This window comes from Podarcis cretensis (genome assembly GCF_951804945.1).
Source record: "Podarcis cretensis genome assembly, chromosome: Z".
NCBI lineage: Eukaryota > Metazoa > Chordata > Lepidosauria > Squamata > Lacertidae > Podarcis > Podarcis cretensis.
The window spans coordinates 23,921,941-23,941,071 of record NC_137184.1 but is presented as its reverse complement, the minus strand read 5'-3'; the positions used below and the strand labels follow the sequence as shown (position 1 = coordinate 23,941,071).

Below are 19,131 nucleotides of genomic sequence, written 5' to 3'. Positions count from 1 at the left end.
TTAATGGAGGGTAAAGTTATCAGTGGCTACCAGGTATGATGGCTAAATATTACCTGAAGCATCAGATATGCCTTTGAATACCAGTTTCCAGGAATCACAAGTGGGGAGAGTGCTTCTGCATTCAGGTCCTGCGTGTGGGTTTTCTTCTGATTTAGATGGCCTTTGCTCTGATCCAGCAGAGTTCTTCCTAGTTCTTATAGGATATTTCCCCTCAGGTGGTTAGTTTGGTCCCAAATCACGCCTCCTTTTGAAGCCACCTAACAGTGTAAGTGGGCTATTTTTATTTTGGAGAAAAAGCAGACTTGGAGCCCCAATCTGCAGTGTTTTCATTGCTGCTTTTTGCTTTCCAAATGAAAACAGTACGTTTGGAGAACAAGGAGCAAACAGCTACAGGGCTATTTTCAGCAGACAACAAGCAAAGGTCTGCAGTCCAGATCATATTCTAGCCAGGCCAGGATATTTTTACTGATAGAGGCAAGGCAGAAAATGCCAACCCGCCAGCTCCTCCTCCACTGCATGCCCACCACACTTCTCCACCACTGCTGCCCAGAAGTGGCAGGTGGGCAGCAGGCAGCAGGTGTGCGGTGGTGAGCACACAATGTGTGCATGCCAAAGGAAGATGAGCAGGAGGTGGCTGACAAATGCAGGAGGCCGTGAGTGGCATCTCCTCCCAGCTGCCTGGAGCCTGTCACCCTGAGGCCACTGCCTCTCCCTGTCTCATGGGTGGGCTGCCCTTGCATGCCCCTGCAGCTGCTGTTCCTAAAACAAAAAAACTGTCAGGTTACGTTTGCTTGTTTAATTGCATGCCTTAACATTGCATATTGTTTGGCCCCTGGAGATAGGTAAGGGCTTGTTGTTGTTCTGCCGGGTCTTTGAAATGAGGATTGATATTGCTTGCTGCTGTTGCTGATCCTTAAAGGGATTCAGATTTGTGTTGGCTTTATTGCTTTTAATACATTGAGCTCCATTTTTCAAGGCTGCAAACTGCTTTGTAAAATCACATATTATTACATTATCTGGAATAAGATGTGATTCTTGCTTCTAGAACCCATCTGAGGATTGAGAGAAAGGAGATGTGATGAAAGGAACAGTTGACTGAGACCAGTTTATATTAACTTGTTTAAGAGATTTCTATGCTCGTCTTTCAGGGTAAAGACCTTCCAAATAAATTTGGAACCCTATAAATTTAGGGTTCATTCATATGTAGGGATTGCTGCATTAGTTTTCCTGGTTATAATGCTAGTGCTTCTGTTCTGGTTTCTTTTCTTTTTTCTGTTACACTACAATACCTGTTGCATTATGGAAATTTGGCTTTTTGATCAATATGCCACCATTTCAAGCTAAATTTCATTCACACCTGTGGATGTGGTGTGACACAACAGCAGACATCATTGAACATGTCACATCATCACTCTTTATTCACATGGGTCCTTCTGTTCCCCCATGATTCACCAACAATAATGGTGGGAGAGAACCATATGCAAGAATTAGCATGCCAGAACTGTATGCCCCAAATTTGCATGACATGATCCATGAAAACCATGGGAAAATTACAGCACAAATCTCCTGTGATTTTCTGGGTTAATGGGGTTACAAATGGGACTTTTTTTTTCCTGGAAGCAATTAACACAATAATGAGTACTAGACAGATGCTGGATTTTATGTTATGGCTTTTATGTTATGTCAAAGATCTTACAAAACACTGAAATGATTAGGTAAGGAAACATTAGGGAAATGAAAAAAATAGCTCTGTGTCCTTATTCCCAGCTGGGGAACATGCACACAGAGCAAAATCGAACAGGATTGAATGCTGTGCTCATGAACTAGTGATTAGGAAGCATAATCCTGCAATCCTGCTCCCTGAAGGAGTCTCCCTTGCTAGCATGATCCCCACAGGGGACTCACTGGTGAAGTAGGGCCCAGCAGAATTGAACTTTGATGGTGAGCAGAAGGTTCAGTCCTGGACACTGCTGTGCAGTTTGGAGGGGGGTGCACTGTATCCATCTGCATGTTTATTAGGGTTTGAAGCTCTAATTAAACATTAGGGCTCGCCCCCAAGTCAGTTCAGGGCCTGAATCTAAGACTGGTCAGAGTAGACAGGGTTGGATTGGGCGCTGAAACATATTGGTTGGAGGAGAGCATGCACCATTGAGAGACAGTCATGGTGGTTTTTGCAGCAACAAGAAGAAAGTATAGAGGAACTCCTGCTTTGCCAGCAGTTTTCCCTCCTCACAAATGGAGAGAGAGATTCACACTATCTTACGGCTCCTGTAAAGTGATTTTTTAAAAAATACATATAGAACAAACCTAAGAACACAACTCAAAGCAGCATCAGTTTAAAAGCCAGCATAACAGTTTTAGTAAAATTCAGATTGAAGCAGAATGGAGTTTCAAGACTTTGTGTGAAAAGTTACAAAGATGGGGCCATATATATCGAACCTCCATTACGAGAAAGTTCCAGATGTATGGGGCCACCACTGAAAATGCCTTCTCTTTCATGACAGCCTCTTGTCCATGGATAGCAAGCTTGCAAGCAGTGACCACTCATATGTCCAATAAAAATGTATTTCTCTGGCTGCTCAAGAGTTTGATTAAAAGCCTGCAGTTTCCCATATTTGAGGAATGATGCCGTGAACTCCGGTTAAGTATCTCCAAACAATTTGGAATATTATACATCTCTGCTATCTTCTTCCAGAACTGGAATTCACTCAGAATGTTGAGTACTTCTCTTGCTCCTGGCCATTCTTTATGGCTCTGCTTCAGATGTGTCAGAACAAGGCTTACTTCTTTTATTGTGAGATGGTGATAAGCAAGGTGGAAAGGCACAGTGTGTTCAAGGGCAGAGCAGACCAACGACTTTACAAGGAGGTCCAAGTGCTTCCTCTCAATGGAAACTTGAGTGGGAAAGGGACATAAGGAGTAACAAATGCAACACTTTATATTGTGAGCAGAGAGGAGGCATAACTGTTAGCTTAAAAATGCAAGCCCAACTTCTCCGGCTCATAATCTTTGCTCAAGCCCCAAGAAGCACAGTTCTATTCATTAATGAAATTCTGGTTCTGGCGGTCTCTTGCAATAATCACTCATTGAAATCATGCTCTTTAAATAAATGAAGCAGTGTAAAGATCATAAATGATGTGTCCCAAGGAAGCTGAAATGTTCCTTCATTGGTGTGGGCTATGTCCCTCCAGTTTTCAATGCTCATTTTTTAGTCTTTTCCATTTTTTTAGGTAGTAAATTCGCCTGGTGCACCCCAATTGCCTTGATGGGACAAAACTCCTTTGACCCCACCCACCTCTGAGGTGATGTTTTTTTTTTTTTTTGCTCCCCCACCCTCCACAAAACTGTATTCAACTGCAGCCCCCTTACTCCTGCTCCATCAATCAATGGGGAATAGAAAAACAGGCCTATTTGGGGAAAGCAGAGTTGCATGAGGAGGCAGCTCTTCTCGAGACTGGGTAAACCCAAGAGAGGAACAACCACATCCCTGCTCTGTGAGAGCTTCCTGCATGCTAAGCATTCTGTGCTCCCCCCCCCCCCCAGCAATTATGTTGGGCTGGTCAATGTGCATAATTCATTCCAGATGAAATTGATATTGGTAGTTTGATAAAAGGTGCAAACTGCTATATTTGTCAAAGGTAATGTAAGAGGAAGACTGTGAGCATCCTATATATTTCTTCTTTCCCACCCTTTCCATAACACACGCCCTGCTTTATATGCTTAGATTGTGATATCACCATTAATCTTTGTGTCTAACACTTATTCGGGAAGCTCTCAGTTATGGGAGGAGTGTTTCTGCATCCTAAAATGCTCCTCCCAGTTCGGTGAAGGCCCCCTCCTCATGTGATCTCTCCGTAAATAAAGTTGAGGAATTTGGCTGGGTTCACAGAGCTGCTGCTAAGGCGGATGCTCTGGTGCGTGTGTGTGTATAGGTATGTGCGTGTGTCCTGCGTGTGATGCTATTTCATCCTCCTGGAGCCTGCAGTGCTAGAAGCGGCGCGTCTATTCAGCATTCTGTGCCTCCGGCTTCTTAAAAGAAGGAAGCGACCAGGGCGCTTACACCATCTCAGACCTCCTGCAAAATCTGCCTTCAGTATATACACAGGGAAAAGGGAAGGAACAAAAACACAAAGACGGACAGAATAGCCTTGGAAGTAAGCCGTTGCTAGCCCTTGGAGGGACCAAACAGTGTGTGCATATATGCATATCTATATGTCCAAGTAAGGTAAGTGTGACATTGCTATGCTTGATCAGACCACGTTATTTTATCTGGACGATGAGGGGCGTGGAGGGGTGGCTGGATGCCTCTTTATTTAAATGCAATAGTGGCTATTCCCCGATCCCTCCTCTCCCTGTTGCAGAAATGGAACACAAAGCACGTGTGATCCTTTTCCAGAAAACCTATAATCGCGAGTTGATTTCCTGCAGAAGGAAAGCCTCGGCTGATCAAAGGATTGGAAAGGACATAGGAGCGGGGGTGGTGAATGGGAGTCCAACCCCATTCAAATGTGCCTTTTGTTCGGGTTGGTGGCGTTTCGGATCTTCCCCTCCAGGAGCGTCGTCGGTTGTAAGTTGCGACGTTGCATTTCTCTACAGTATTCAATTACCGCAAGCCATCGCCTCTTTGCATACAAGTCAGGCGGAGAAGGGAGAGAGGTTCAGCACCTGGACAGCGGCAGCGGTTTCTGCATAGGAATGCCCGCGGCCAGTTAAGACTTAATGGAAGATTTATCAAAGCTCTGCTGATGAGTCTGAGGCGCTCTCACATACGTTGAAATTCAGCAGCAGCCTTTTGTCTCATCTGCAGCCCGAAACGAAAGCTTCGCCCTTACTCGAAAGTAAATCCTTGCTTTCAAGAGGGGCTCATGCCCAAGTAAGCCAGCGAATTTAGGATAGCAGGCTTTCCTTCTTGCACTAACACACATAGGGGAAAAAATCCATGCACAGCCATATGCACTCAGCACACACTTTATATTGTCCATTGTTGTTATTATACTGTATTAATGTAAATATTATTTCCCAAAGTGGTTTTAAAAGCTTACAGACCAATGGGTAAATCACTGTACCATGATTATATTGAAGGCCATTTCCAAAATTATCCATTGTCTGCATTGGAATTAAGACTGTAATTGGTGCCATGAAGTGACCTGCTTCAGGCAGCACCACAAATGAGGAGGTGGGGATAAATGAAGGCAGGAATTGGTGCAGAAATACTTTTCAGAGTGTTAGCCCTAGCGTGGCTGGTGGTGCGTTCAGGCTCTGCTTGAGGCAGCGAAAAGGTCTAGCACAAGTGGAAATCAATTCCATGTTCATCATGTGCAAGGAACAGCATGTGAAGGTTTTCCAACAGGTGTACATTCAGCAGACAATATGTGTGCATGTCTGTGTGAAGATCCTCACTTGTAAGTCTGCCTGTGCTTTCAGACTTTTATGCACTGTTGCTATAACTCCTACAATGCAATGGTAATTTATGTGATGGTGAGCAAAAGGGGAAAATGTACCATCACATTCTGAAGAAGGACATCTTATCATTTCCTCTCTGCCTCCCTTCTCAGGTACAGGTCAGATAGAATATAGCTTAAACATATATTTTCTAAAATCAGACAGAGAGAGAGAGATCTCACTTCAGGCTTCCTGGGGATGGGAAGCATTGTGGAGGCTTTGTTCTTAGGTCTATCAGACTTCAGCTCCAACAATCTCAAAAGTCGAGGACCAAGTCACAGACTTTCTGCATATCCTGGAAAGTCCAAGTATCATAGCCACTACAAAGACACACATTATTGCTTTCCACCAGGTCTTGTAAATTCCCCTGTAATGTCTACATTAGTTTTATGCTTGTGTTGGTCATGAACAGTTCCTGGAAAGGAATTGTTTCTTTGAGAATGTCTCTCAAAGAAGTGAATCTGCAAGATGCAGTTTTTAAAGGCAAAGTATGTGTACAGTGGTACCTCGGGTTACAGATGCTTCAGGTTACAGACGCTTCAGGTTACAGACTCCGCTAACCCAGAAATAGTACCTCGGGTTAAGAACTTTGCTTCAGGTTGAGAACAGAAATCGCGTGGTGGCGGCAGTGGGAGGCCCCATTAGCTAAAGTGGTACCTCAGGTTAAGTACAGTTTCAGGTTAAGAACGGACCTCCAGAACGAATTAAGTTCTTAACCCGAGGTCCCACTGTATATGTATAATTGTATATTAAAGTGGTCCAAAGTGGCACAAGGAATGTCTATGTTATTTGCAACCATTTCAAGATGAATGGCAAACATTCCCCCCTTAAATGGAAATTAAAATGCTTAAGGAATTTACTGTGACTCCTTCCTATGATTTGTTATGGCACAGCAATGCTGTTTCTCGCTCTCCCTGCATGCATGTTAGGCAGTGCAATCAGGACTTAAATTGCAAAGGTTCACCGCAGCACTGAATGGAGCTCGCAAGCCTTTCTTGGCATTAAATGACCCTTATTTTGTTAATCTATGGGCTTATATAGGCATAGAGGTTGAACAGCAAAAAAATGTAATATAAGTGTAATGCAGCTCTCTTGTCATTTGACCTTGGAAAATGGAAGGATTTCTATAAAGATTTCTGCTATGTATGGGAAACACATGGCATATTGCAATATGGACAGTTATCTATGTCAAAGACAGGTGTAATTCAGGGGGTTTGTGTCTACTTAGAAGTAAGCCCCATTTATTTCAGTGGGACTTAGTCTAAGGTAAATGAATGTAGGGCTGCTGCATTGCTCTGTAGCTGAACAGTACAGTGTGTTAGGTTTCCTGTGCTGGGATTAAGTGATTGAACCCAAGCAGTTACGTACAATTGCAAGGAGAGCAGATGGGGTTTCTGCCTTAGGCAATTTTCAGAGTGAACACCAAAGATTATAAAACTAAAGACATGACATAATTGTGAAACTGCTAAATCTGTAAAAGATTGATGAGGCTTTATTAACCTGCAAATTCCTGCAACACGGGAATTGCAATTCAGCATTACTCATTTTTATTCATTATTATTGTTTTGCAAAAACTATCTTCTACCTAGGGTTGTCCATTTGCACCCTGGACATTGGTTGTTGTGTCTTCTTTTTTTAAATCTCCTGATTCAGCAGGAAGCATATCATTTTTAAAAGGCAAAAATTTAAAATATCAACCAAAAAAGGTAAAATGCAGCATAAAACTTTACTTTTTTTTCCAGAAATGTTTTTCTTTGTTAAAGCTGATTATTCTCAAATATTTTTAGAATACCCAAATATTTGCTCAATATTTGCCCTTTGATTTCAGTTTTCATGGTTCTCCAAATATACACATTTTGTATGGAATGTATACATTTTTGCAAGCAGTTTTCCCTAACGTAATGCATTGTTGTATGTTATTTGCACCCATATATGCATTCTTTTCTGGGACGCAGGTGGTGCTGTGGGTTAAAGCCTCAGCGCCTAGGGCTTGCCAATCGAAAGGTCGGTGGTTCGAATCCCTGCGGCGGGGTGCGCTCCCGCTGCTCGGTCCCAGCGCCTGCCAACCTAGCAGTTCGAAAGCACCTCCGGGTGCAAGTAGATAAATAGGGACCGCTTACCAGCGGGAAGGTAAACGGCGTTTCCGTGTGCGGCTCTGGCTCGCCAGATGCAGCTTTGTCACGCTGGCCACGTGACCCGGAAGTGTCTCCGGACAGCGCTGGCCCCTGGCCTTTTAAGTGAGATTGGCGCACAACCCCAGAGTCTGTCAAGACTGGCCCGTACGGGCAGGGGTACCTTTACCTTTACCTTTACCTATGCATTCTTTTCACACTTTGCCTAGCAAATTTTTGTGCACATTGCTTGGAGAGCTGCATTGCAAAATTCAAGGAAGTGAATGATGCCTATGTTTCAGTTTGCCTGTTGTTTCAGGAAATTCAAATGAGATAATTTTGCATATGCAAACTAGAAAAAAATTCTCATCCATTGTTACCGGTGATCAAGAATGATGAGAGCTGTAGTCCAACAATAACTGGAGGGCAACGGAAACAGGTTCCACACCTGCCCACTCTTGTCACACTAAAACTCTACAGTAAGACTTGTCTTAAATGAAACAGCTGTAAAAACAAACCAACACTGGCCCATCCAGGTCAGAATTGCATTGCCTGTTCTGGCAGCAGAGCTCCGGGGTCTTAGGCAGCCTGACATTGGAGATTCCTGGAGAAGGTGCAGGACCTGAGCCTTCTGCATGCAGGCATGTGTCTGTCACAGAGCCACAGACCCTCCCACTATTAAAAAAAAAAAAGCTTCTCAAAAATGTAATCTGAAAAGCAATTTAATGTTCCGGAATGCAACTTAATGAAGTTGTACACTGTCTCGCATTAAGAATAAGTTGAGGCTTATTAGGGCTAGGGTTTTCTAGATTTATAGTCCATTCCTGTACCTTGATGTTTTCAGTGGAGCTTCAGCTTGCTCCAAAGCAGGGGTGTAGTGGAGCAGAATGGCTTTTTTTTTTTCAGGAGGGGAAGCACAACTCTGGCATTTTCACACCAGGAGCAACGTCATCATCCATGGTGTGGTTTTTCCCTGTGCTGTAATCTTATGGGACTGAAGGGCAAATCTGTTTTGGCACAGAATTCCTTTGTTAGGGAGGCTAAACTCAGGTAAAGGACCCCTGGACAGTAAAGTCCAGTCAGATTTGACTATGGAGTGCAGCACTCATATCTGCTTTCAGGCCAAGAGAGCCAGCGTTTGTCCACAGATAGCTTTCTTGGGACACATGGCCAGCATGACTAAACCACTTCTTGCACACGGAACACCATGATGAGTGCCAGAGCCCATGCAAATGCTGTTTAACCAAGTCAAAGATGCTGACCAACACACCACCATAGTATCTCAGTATTGTGAATCAACACAGTTGCCCGCCCTTGTGGGTGTGGCTATAATGATGAGCTGATTCTTTTCACCACGATTGTGAAGCTCTTTACTTCTACACTGTGTCTTGATGAAACTGGAGCTGTTTAACATCCTATTGGTTCCTCTTACAATCGTGTCCTGGGAGGTACTGAGTCAGTGCAATCGAAAATGAGTGTTTTTGGATGGAATAAGGAGGCTACAAGGGATCCCACTACCACAACTACACATCACCACAAACACTTTATCTGTAATAACAGTTCAGTGTATAGAATAATTAAATAAAAGAGGAAAATATATAAATTAAAGCCTCTTAGCATTTTGAAAACCAGTTCTCGTTGGATGGTACAAAAAGTGTCAGGAAGAAAAGAGGCAACTTATATTTAAATTATATTTTTGCTGGTATAGTTCTGGGTCTCCTTAGTGGGGAAAACAGCTTTGTTTTGAATCAGAGAGATAAGAAGCTAAATTCAAGGTCCTCATGGTGACAAAGAAAAAAAGCTTTAAACAAATATCTAGAGATGGGTTTCCTGCCGTACAGACCTGTCTGCGTGCTAAGATCTGCAAAAGAGGCTGTGCAGGCAGTTCTGCCACCCTGTGAGGGTCTTGGGGCAATGGTGCATTGGGGGGGGGGGACTTTTCTGTGGTGGTTTTCAGACTGTGGAATGCACTCCTCTCGGAGGTGCATCTGGGCTCATCACTGTATACATCTCAACATCACCTTTTCACACAGGTCTTTGGGTCTGGAGGAGGAGTTCAGAATAGCCCTCCCACTGCAGGGCTGTTCCTGTTTCTGACTGCTATTGATTCAGTTTAATCTATGGTCTAGAAATGATTGAGTATTATATAGTTGTTGTACTGAGGTGTATAGGTAAAAAAGGTAAAGAATCCCTGGATGGTTAAGTCCAGTGAAAGGTGACTCTGGGGTTGCGGCACTCATCTCACTTTCAGGCCAAGGGAGCTGGTATTTGTCCACAAACAGCTTTCCGGGTCATGTGACCAGCATGACTAAACTGCTTCTGGTGCAACGGAACATCATGACGGAAGCCAGAGCACACGGAAATGCCGTTTACCTTCCCGCCGGAGCGGTACCTATTTATCTACTCGCACTGGTGTGTTTTCGAACTGCTTGGTTGGCAGGAGCTGGGACAGAGCAATGGGAGTTCACTCCATTGCAGGGATTCGAACCGCCAACCTTCCGATCGGCAAGCCCAAGAGGCTCGGTGGTTTAGACCACAGCACCATCTGTGTCCCTACTGAGTTGTATGTAGCTGACCCATTGACCAAATGGTGAAGGATGAGCAATAAATAAAATCCTAGAAGATATAAAGTAAGCAAAGGAGAGAGTTGTACATGTCAGCCAGGAGTCATATAGGACTTAGAATTTACCGTATGGGGATAATATTGCTGTAGTCAAAGATCTCCAGAAAGGCACTGCATCTGCCTTGAATTCAGAAGCCAGGCAAAGCATCATTCACCTTATCCGTTGCTATCATTATTAAATTTATCCATATATGCTTTTTTCTCAAGCATCTCCTGGAGTTGGAGGCACTTGGCCTCAAAACTCAATTACCCATGTTCTGCACCCATGAAAAGTACTAATAATGTTCCCCACCTGCAAGCTTCCTAAATTCAAGGTGGCTTTGGTCATTATTAAAAGAAAACATTGCAAGATACAGTGGCAAAGCATCTAGGTTAACCTTCCTTCTGAAATGTATTTATTTTTTTGCCATCTTTCTTACTGGCAATGAATTACTCATTTACATCTGTTAACATCAACAGAATGCTAATCCCTAGTAAACAGTCATTATTAGAGCCAAAAATCTCTTTGGATGTGCTGTTAATTAGCAAAACAGAAACCCACTCCATTCCTTGGAAGTCTGAGTGCCAAAGATTTTTTCATACATATGGTTCATTCCAAGTGCATCTAATAAACCCTTATGTTTAGAGGAAGGTGTGGCAGCCAGTCATCAAGATTTGAACAGAATGCTGGGCTTGAAACATTTCAAAGAGGCTACCTGTAAGATTAAGGGTCTGTAGCTTAATGCAAGATTATAGGTTTGCATGCAGAATGTTTGTGGTCCACTCCCTGGCTTCTGCAGTTAAAAAGCCTCTCAGGTGTCAAAGCCAGAAAGATCGCTGCTGCTTGAGTTCATTGATCACCACTGCTGTTGGTCAGAATAGAGAGTCTTGGATGAGGTGGAAAAGGTGGTCTAAGAGTCACACAGTATTTAAAGCTGCACAAAATATCCACTAATTTCAATATTCACTTTGAAACATTCAGCACAGCAGAACAAATTTACACCCTCTGCCCCCCCTCCCCAATCAGAATGTTGATGCTATTCTGCAACCTTTTGTATCCCTGGCTGCTGCGGCTGCTGTTTCTGTGTTCTTCTTATTTGTCCACACTGCCCTGGCCTCACTTGCCCACACTGCCATTGGCTATGGTGTCCTACATTATTAGAATTGCCCCCACCTTACAATTAATAACACATGTGGCATGTTCCACATCACAAAGTGTATCAGCCATATTAACTGATTTGTGAAGAACCATGACATCACCACGTCAGACTGCAGCTTTAAGAACTTTGACAGCAGTTGAAGGTGAATGTGTTGGCAAATGAGGACAACATCAGTGAGGTCAAAGGAAGGGCAAGAGAGACTAGCTATTTAAAGAAACAGCACAGATGCAGAGCTATTTAGCACAAGCACCCCAAATGTGACTCTTTTAAAAATTAGTAAGTTAAAAAAAAAAAGTAGTTCCAGTTCAAGCCTAGAAATGAGCTCAGAGGACGGCCACTTTTCTTCCCCAGAGAAATATGGTAGAGATGGGCATTTTGAGTGTGAGAAGCAACATAGTCCATCAGTGACACTGCTGGTGCATGCACTGGGAGAGTTAAGAAAATTTAAAATTCAATACATGGCACGGTGTAATGAGCACATAGGATTAAACACTACAAATCCTCCTAATTAGTTGCTCAGAGTTGCAGGAAGCTGCAAGGCAATTCCGGAAGTTAACTGAGGTGAGTAGGGACTGCCTTGTGTCCCTCACATGGCTCCAGCACATGCACACACACACACAAACGCTTCCCTACCTACACCTTCACTCTGGTAAGCTCTGGTTTAGCAACCTATCTATTTCAATATAGAAGAAAAAGAGAGGAAAAACTAAGGCTTGTGTGAATTGCAGGTTGTTTAGGTTCATACTGAATATTTGGTATGTGCATGCCCCAAGTTTTGACCCATTGCCAATCAGGTGTAGAACTGTAAGATATGGCATTAGGCTGGCTGCGCAGCCATCTTCCTCAATCAATGACCACCCACTCAGCACCTTACATCATGGTCTTGAATGGAGCCAATCTGTGCCAAAAGCAGGGCTTGAAGTCTGTGTAGATTAGAGCTTATTGTAGCACTCAAGCTGTGCTACAAAGGGACAAGCCTTCATCTGAGGTCACCAAGGTAAAGGTAAAGGGACCACCCCTGACCATTAGGTCCAGTCATGACCAACTTTGGGGTTGCAGCGCTCATCTTGCTTTATTGGCTGAGGGAGCTGGCATACAGCTTCCGGGTCATGTGACCAGCATGACTAAGCCGCTTCTGGCGAACCAGAGCAGCGCACGGAAATGCCGTTTACCTTCCCACCAGAGCGGTACCTATTTATCTACTTGCACTCTGACGTGCTTTCGAACTGCTAGGTGGGCAGGAGCAGGGACCGAGCAACGGGAGCTCACCCCATCACGGGGTTCAAACTGCCGATCTTCTGACCGGCAAGTCCTAGGCTCTGTGGTTTAACCCACAGCGCCATTGATTAACAGCTGGGTGGTGCTTCCTACCTGTCAGAGGTCCACTAGCAGTGGAGAAGCTCAGAATCCAGCCCACTAGTTACATCCTGTTCCCCATTCCTGGTTTACTGGAAAGGAAAACACACACACCATCCTCAGCCGGTTTGCTGCAATAAAGAACTCAAAATCCTGCACCCACTGAAATTCTAAACTATTGTAACAAAACAATCCAGTCGTGTTTTTCTCCTTGTTCTTGATCAGGAACTAATTTATGTCTTTTTCTATACATAGGCAACTGTTTACAGAAGCCGCAAGCTATGAGGTCAACTCTTTGCTTCCACATCAAGAGCTCTGCGGTGAAAGAAACACTGGAGCCTTAAAGAGCCATGGAAAGCGAGTGTGCCGAGTTCCAAAAGGAGTGAAGAGAGCAGAGGTACTTTAATATATGCATGGAAGCCACAGTGCTGGAACTGATCATAATATTGACCATCTTTGGAAGAACCCACTTCTGTGCCTCATTGAGGAATCATTGATTGTGAGCATCTCTTATGAGTGATGAAACAAAACCCAGTTCAGAGTGGAACAAAACTCAGACAACTGTCCATTATGGCCGATGTAAACTTGTTTTCTATTTTAGCCTTCCACGCGATCTTTTTCTGTGAATAAGTTACTACATTTTCCTGATTAACCATCCAGGACGTTAAAGAATAAGAAACTGGTTCTCAGTTTTACAACAGAATCTTTAGGGAGGGGCTGTAGCTCAGTGACAGAGCATCTGCTTTGCATGCAGAAGGTCCCGGGTTCAATCCTCAGCATCTCCAGATAGGACTACGAATGTGTCCTGTGTAAAACCCTGGCAAGTTCCTGCCAGTCAGTGCAGGCAGTGCTGAGTTATATGGACAAATGGTCTGACTTGGTGTAACGTGGTCTCCTTTGTTCCAGAGACAATAATACACACCATTTGGACATAAATGAGGTTGGCTGCCAGGCTTGTGTGAATTCATGAACAGAACTGTGTCCTCCTAAGACGTTGCCTCATGATCATAGGAACTTGCAGCCCGTTTCTTCAAAAGCATCTCTGACTAAAGTGTTCGTGCTCCTACAGAATTCCAATGAGGTCCAAATTCAGCGACACTCCTATCCCTGCCTTTTTGGCATCCAAGGAATACGAGACTTATGCCATCCTGAATGCCACACGGGGTGCTGAAGCCCAACAGACAGAGGAGTCCCTTTCCTCTGCCATTGCACTGATTGTAGTGGTGGCTCTCATCTTCTCTTTGATAAGCATGTCTCTGGTGACCTACTGCTTTCACAAATGGAAGCTGAGGAGCAAAAGACTGCAGAAAGCCCATGAAGAGTATCAGAGAGACCACGAAGAAAGTGGGTTTCAAAGCACAACAAGACTTGTTTCTTAAAGGCAAAACAAAAAATGAACAGCAGCAACCTAAACGTATACGTAATATTTCTGCATTACTGAGAATGTTGTGGGGGGTGGGGGAAGGACTTTCAGAAGTTAACATGTGGGTGCAGCAATTGAGTAGTAAATCTCATTCCTTTACCTAACAGGTCCTAGTTGCCAGTGGTGGCTGGTGCCCTTTGGGGGCCATGGGATGGAAGGCAGAGAGGACCTTAACGGGTAGAGCCAGAGCTGATGATAGACAAAGCCACCTCTTTCTAGTTTTGACCCCATCCTCCTCCCAGTTGGGAGGGGCAACACTGAGGCTTTTTATGCGCAGTACCTTTAAAGCACACTTTCTCTCAAATAATTATGGGCACTGTAGTTTCTTAAGGGTTTCTGGGAATTATAAATCTGTGAGGGGTAAACTACAGTGGCCAGAGTGTGCTTTAAAGGTGTGTAGCGCCTACACACCTGAGACTAAGGGAGAGGAAGCCTAGACTAAGGAGGGAGGGAGGCTGGTAGGGGCTGTTTGAGGTTGGTTGGACAGTGCCCTATTCACCCTAATGGTACAGCTTCCACTGCTAGTTGTTAATGCTTAGAAATTTTCCTACCGCCTCACTCTTATGCTATATTTATGAAAACACACCACAACTGCATTGCTAAGTTTTGTTCTATATACTACCCTTTTCTATAGGATGCAATATTCAAACTGGACTAAAAAGGAAAGGTCCCATAATTTGCTAGAGGGTTACTCTGGAGGAACTGCTTTGAGGATGGCAATCTTTTATTCATCTCAAATTTGCTACCAACATCAAAGAGCTCTAAACTCAGTTGCTGCAAAAGGTCAGAGCCATCACTGAAGTCAGGTGTGGCACATCCCGTTTTACCGCCCGAGGTGAAATGGAAAGTGCCACATTACCAGCACCACCCACTTCTGCTGGTACCACTTCCACACCTCTGCCACTGGTGGAGAAGCAATGACTTCTTGTGCTCTGTGAAATCTTGTAAGATTTTGGTGAGATCTCGTTAGAAAGCAGTGCTGATGCTGGCACTGCTTCTCCAGAGGCAGCAGGGCAAGTGCCCTTAGGGGTGCTGCCTCAGGGCTTCCCCCACCTGAGACTGCTGCTTCACCCTGCCTCATGGGCGCAACAGCTCTAACTGAATCACATATGAATCTTCTGACTTTTCCGCAGCTAAAGGTGCAATCCACCTTTCTGAAACTAGCAAAAAGTTTGCCTGATCAAGGATAGCACAAAGGCCTCTGATAAAATAGTTTCGAATGCAGAATTCCACTGGGAATTCCATTAAACGCAATGGAAGCAAACAGAAGATGGGTGAAAATCCCATTGTAAAAAATAAATGAAATGTGTGTTAACACATTCATTTTTTCAGAGGCGACACTCTATACAAGGTGAGACATAATTGTAACAAAGAGGATACTGCAACAAAATGTTGCAGTGTAGCTCACCTTCTGTTCAGGATTCCAGCTAGTCCACTCCACACACACACACACACACACACACACTGCTGCTAGCATTCTTTGACCACTAATCACTCTCAGTCCTCCTCCTTCTCCTTCTTTATTGAGTTTATCTACCGTTCTAATCCCCTCAGGTCTCCATTTTGTTTTTTTGTGGTGTGAGGTAGACACACTGGCACCCCAGCAATATTAAATACTGGATTTCTCCATCAATTTCTACAGGCAGCTTTCACATTTTACAATGGCTTCTGAGAGGGAACCAGGAAATGTCCATTCTAGCCAATGAGTTGGCCCTGTCTTTTTAAAAAACTTCTGTGTGCCTCTTCCTCCTTTTTCAGCCACTCCATTCTCCTTCTCATACAGTTTTCACCCTCCCTCCCCGCAAGTCAGACAGCATTCTATGGCCACTAGACAAGGTTGGCATCCATCTGTCTCAGGAAACATGGATGAGTGTGCCTTTGGGGGTGAAGTCAAACTGTTGGAAGGTTACACTGCCTGCTGTGACATGCTCAGTCCACATTGGGCTTTTAGTTGGGAACAGGGAGAGGGTGCTACCCATCCTTCCCATAGGTGTTGATTTTACTAAGGTTTTTTTTTTTTTTTTTTTTTTTGGGGGGGGGGGTATTTCTTGCAATTCCCCAACCTGCTAACATCTCCCTCTTAAATAAAGATTTCTAGCTACGTAAGGAGACCTTCTTCCCTTGTTCTTTAAAAAAAATAGTATCTCCATATTGCAAGAGAACCACATAATTTTTAATGGAAAAGGAACACTTTTTTTAAAAAAACAACACACACACAAAAACAAAATTTTGTTAATTCTGCTTTCGCATATTTTTGAAAACAAGCATTGGGACTTCTTTCACAAGGTGAGAAACCTATTTACAAACAAATAAATGTAGATACTCACCTAGGATTAGTGAATTGCTAAAGCCCTAAAGCAGGGGTCGGCAAGGTTTACCTTGCTGGGCTGGTTCACTCCAGCCGAGATCCCTTCGTGGGCTGGATCGTGCGCGTGCCTGCAATTTCTGGTATCTGCGTCTGTGCAGACACGATTTTCAGTGCCTGCGCAGAAACGATTTCTAGCACCGCAAAAAAAAAGTGAGTCCCTGTGCAGTGCTGGTATAGCGCAGTGCGCGGGGACTCGCCAAGGGGGTGGCATGTGGGCTGGTTAAACGACCCCCGTGGGCCGCTTGTGGCCTATGGGCCTTAGGCTGCCGACCCCTGCCCTAAAGCAAGTAAAGCACCCTCAGGATACAACTACATTTTCAGACCTGACACGCATTTATTTCATTGGAAGATTTTAAAGGCCAGTTTTTTAAATCCTATGGCTGGGCCTGGGATCCAAAAGAACAGGCAACTATTCCACACGTTAAGAAGGACTTTGGGCTTCCACTTCCAATAGCCAATATACACAACAGAAAATTCTCCTCCCCCTTCAGAATGATTGGTTTTATTCATAATCAGACCTATTTAAAACTCATTATGATTAATCAACTAGGATTTATTTAACTGGTTTGCAACCCTGATTTCAAACCTAAACCCACTTTACTCTTCCTTTTAGCCAAGCTTACAGTGGCATGCTTCTATTTCCATAGCTTACAACATTGACACAATGCAAAAGACAGTGACTTGATGTGAGTAGCATACTCAAGAAATTATTTCTAGCTGGAGTGTTGGATATAACATCAGAACGAGTATTTGACTTTGTTTTTGTTTTAGTAGGGTTTTAGTAGGTAGCATGTATATATAGACATTCAACCATCCTGCTAAATTATATATAGCTTGCTTGCAATTATCATTAGCTAGTGTATTGCATATTTTTCAATGAGCTGTAAAACTGTGAGAATGATCTAAGTCTTTCTTTGAGGGCAAAAAATGTGACCATTGTAAAAAAAAAAAACTGCAGAAGGGAACTAACAAAAAAATATTCAAAACATAAAATGGTTATTAAGAATACTAAAATGTGGATTTAAAAGGCAATTCTTAGGAAGCCTGTGTTTAACTGCTACAGAGATATTTTGAAAAATGTATTTATGGACCATACACATGATTATAAGTGGGAACAGAAGAACATTATTTTATTACTAAATAAAACAAATGTATAAGCAGTGACCACTTATGTCTTTAAGAAGGATACACTTTGAATGTGCTTAGTAGGGCACACTGGTGGCTCAAAACACTTCAGAGGAAGTCAGGCTGATGGCACTGGTACCAGTCAACAGGTGGCACACACTCGCCCACTGTGTTCATACAGGAAACTCCCAGATCTAATTCAGAGGTGCATAAGCAGTAGGGGAAAGCAGCTGAGTCCTGGCACTAGCCCATCACAGAGACATTAGGAGGGAATAGGCAGTCCTGACAAGGCCAAAGAACATACCTTGTACTTAGGGAACTCATGTTTGGGCTAGGTCTCACTAGCTCTGTGATAACAACCAATCTGACATGCAGCAGGGTACATAGTAGCAGACTGTGCAAGGGTCAGTTTAGGAATATAGGAACCTGCTTTAACCCAGTTTAGATTATTTGTCAATGTATATAGATGAGGAAACTGAATCACAGAACCATAGAATTATAGAGTTGGAAGGGGCCCTTAGGGTCATCTAGTCCAACACCCAGGCAATGCAGGAATAAGCATGTTGTGCCTTATGGGGATCAAATCTGCTGTGGCCCTCCAAATGTTGATGGACTACAACACCTATCATCCATGAGCACAGGCCATGTTGGTGGGGAGACTACACTGGCTGAGTTGGAGTCCAACAACATCTGGAGAGCCACAGGTTCCCCAGCTTTCATTAAAAAAAATGAAAGAAAAAGTAACAACTTTTCCTCCTGTGGTTTTGCTCTTTTCTCCAATGCATCAGCTTCCTTTTCACATCTCTGTGACCAAGTCAACAATGGTAAAAGAAACAGTTGCCACACAGACAAAGAAATAAATGTTGGGTTGCTGCTTGTAACGAGAAATGGCATGAGCTTGAAGACGGCCACTTTCTGAACATATGAGCTGTACCCACAGTAACATATGTGTACTTCTGTGCAGTAACGTGTTGTAAAAAGTACATATTAAAAACGGACATTTGTTTGTAACGTTCAGTGGTAGATAAACATGTATTGGATGCAAAAAGCCAAGGTTCAATTACTGGTATCTGGCAACCATGCCACAACATCAAGGGTATTTTCTTCCTTCTGTTACCTGGATGAGGAATATTTTGCTATTACTGCAAGTGAAAAGGGACTGTGTGAATATCGTACTAAGATGAGTTGTGCAGAATGTTGCTTGTTCTTGGCATTCATCTGTCTTGGGAGGCAATGGAGGAGTGCGTCTTCAGGGGTGAAGTCAAACTGTTGGGAGAGTTACAGCACCTGTTGTGGCTGTACAGACCAATATGAGAGACATGTTTTGTTGCAGCTGGGACAGATGAAGGCATCTGGTTGTGTTGCTGCAGATGCACCATGGCATTTCTTCTCTCTTTGCTCCTCCCAGCGGTCATTCCTACTCTGGTCACTGCTGGATACACAACCAGACTGACTATCTCCAGGCACTGCAAGGGCTAATGCCACTAGCCTTCATGTGACACTTGCAGACATCTTTGTAACACAGAGTTACTGGTGCTTGAAGC

At 43.6% G+C, this 19,131-nt stretch overlaps 1 long non-coding RNA gene across 1 annotated transcript; it reads left to right on the top strand.

Annotated features, from left to right (window-relative positions):
* The first annotated feature begins 3,866 nt into the window (after positions 1–3,866).
* Positions 3,867–16,289, top strand: LOC307207707. The gene is made up of 2 exons (XR_013834775.1): positions 3,867–4,225; positions 12,927–16,289. It is a non-coding gene; the product is annotated as an uncharacterized lncRNA (long non-coding RNA).
* The last annotated feature ends 2,842 nt before the right edge of the window (positions 16,290–19,131 follow it).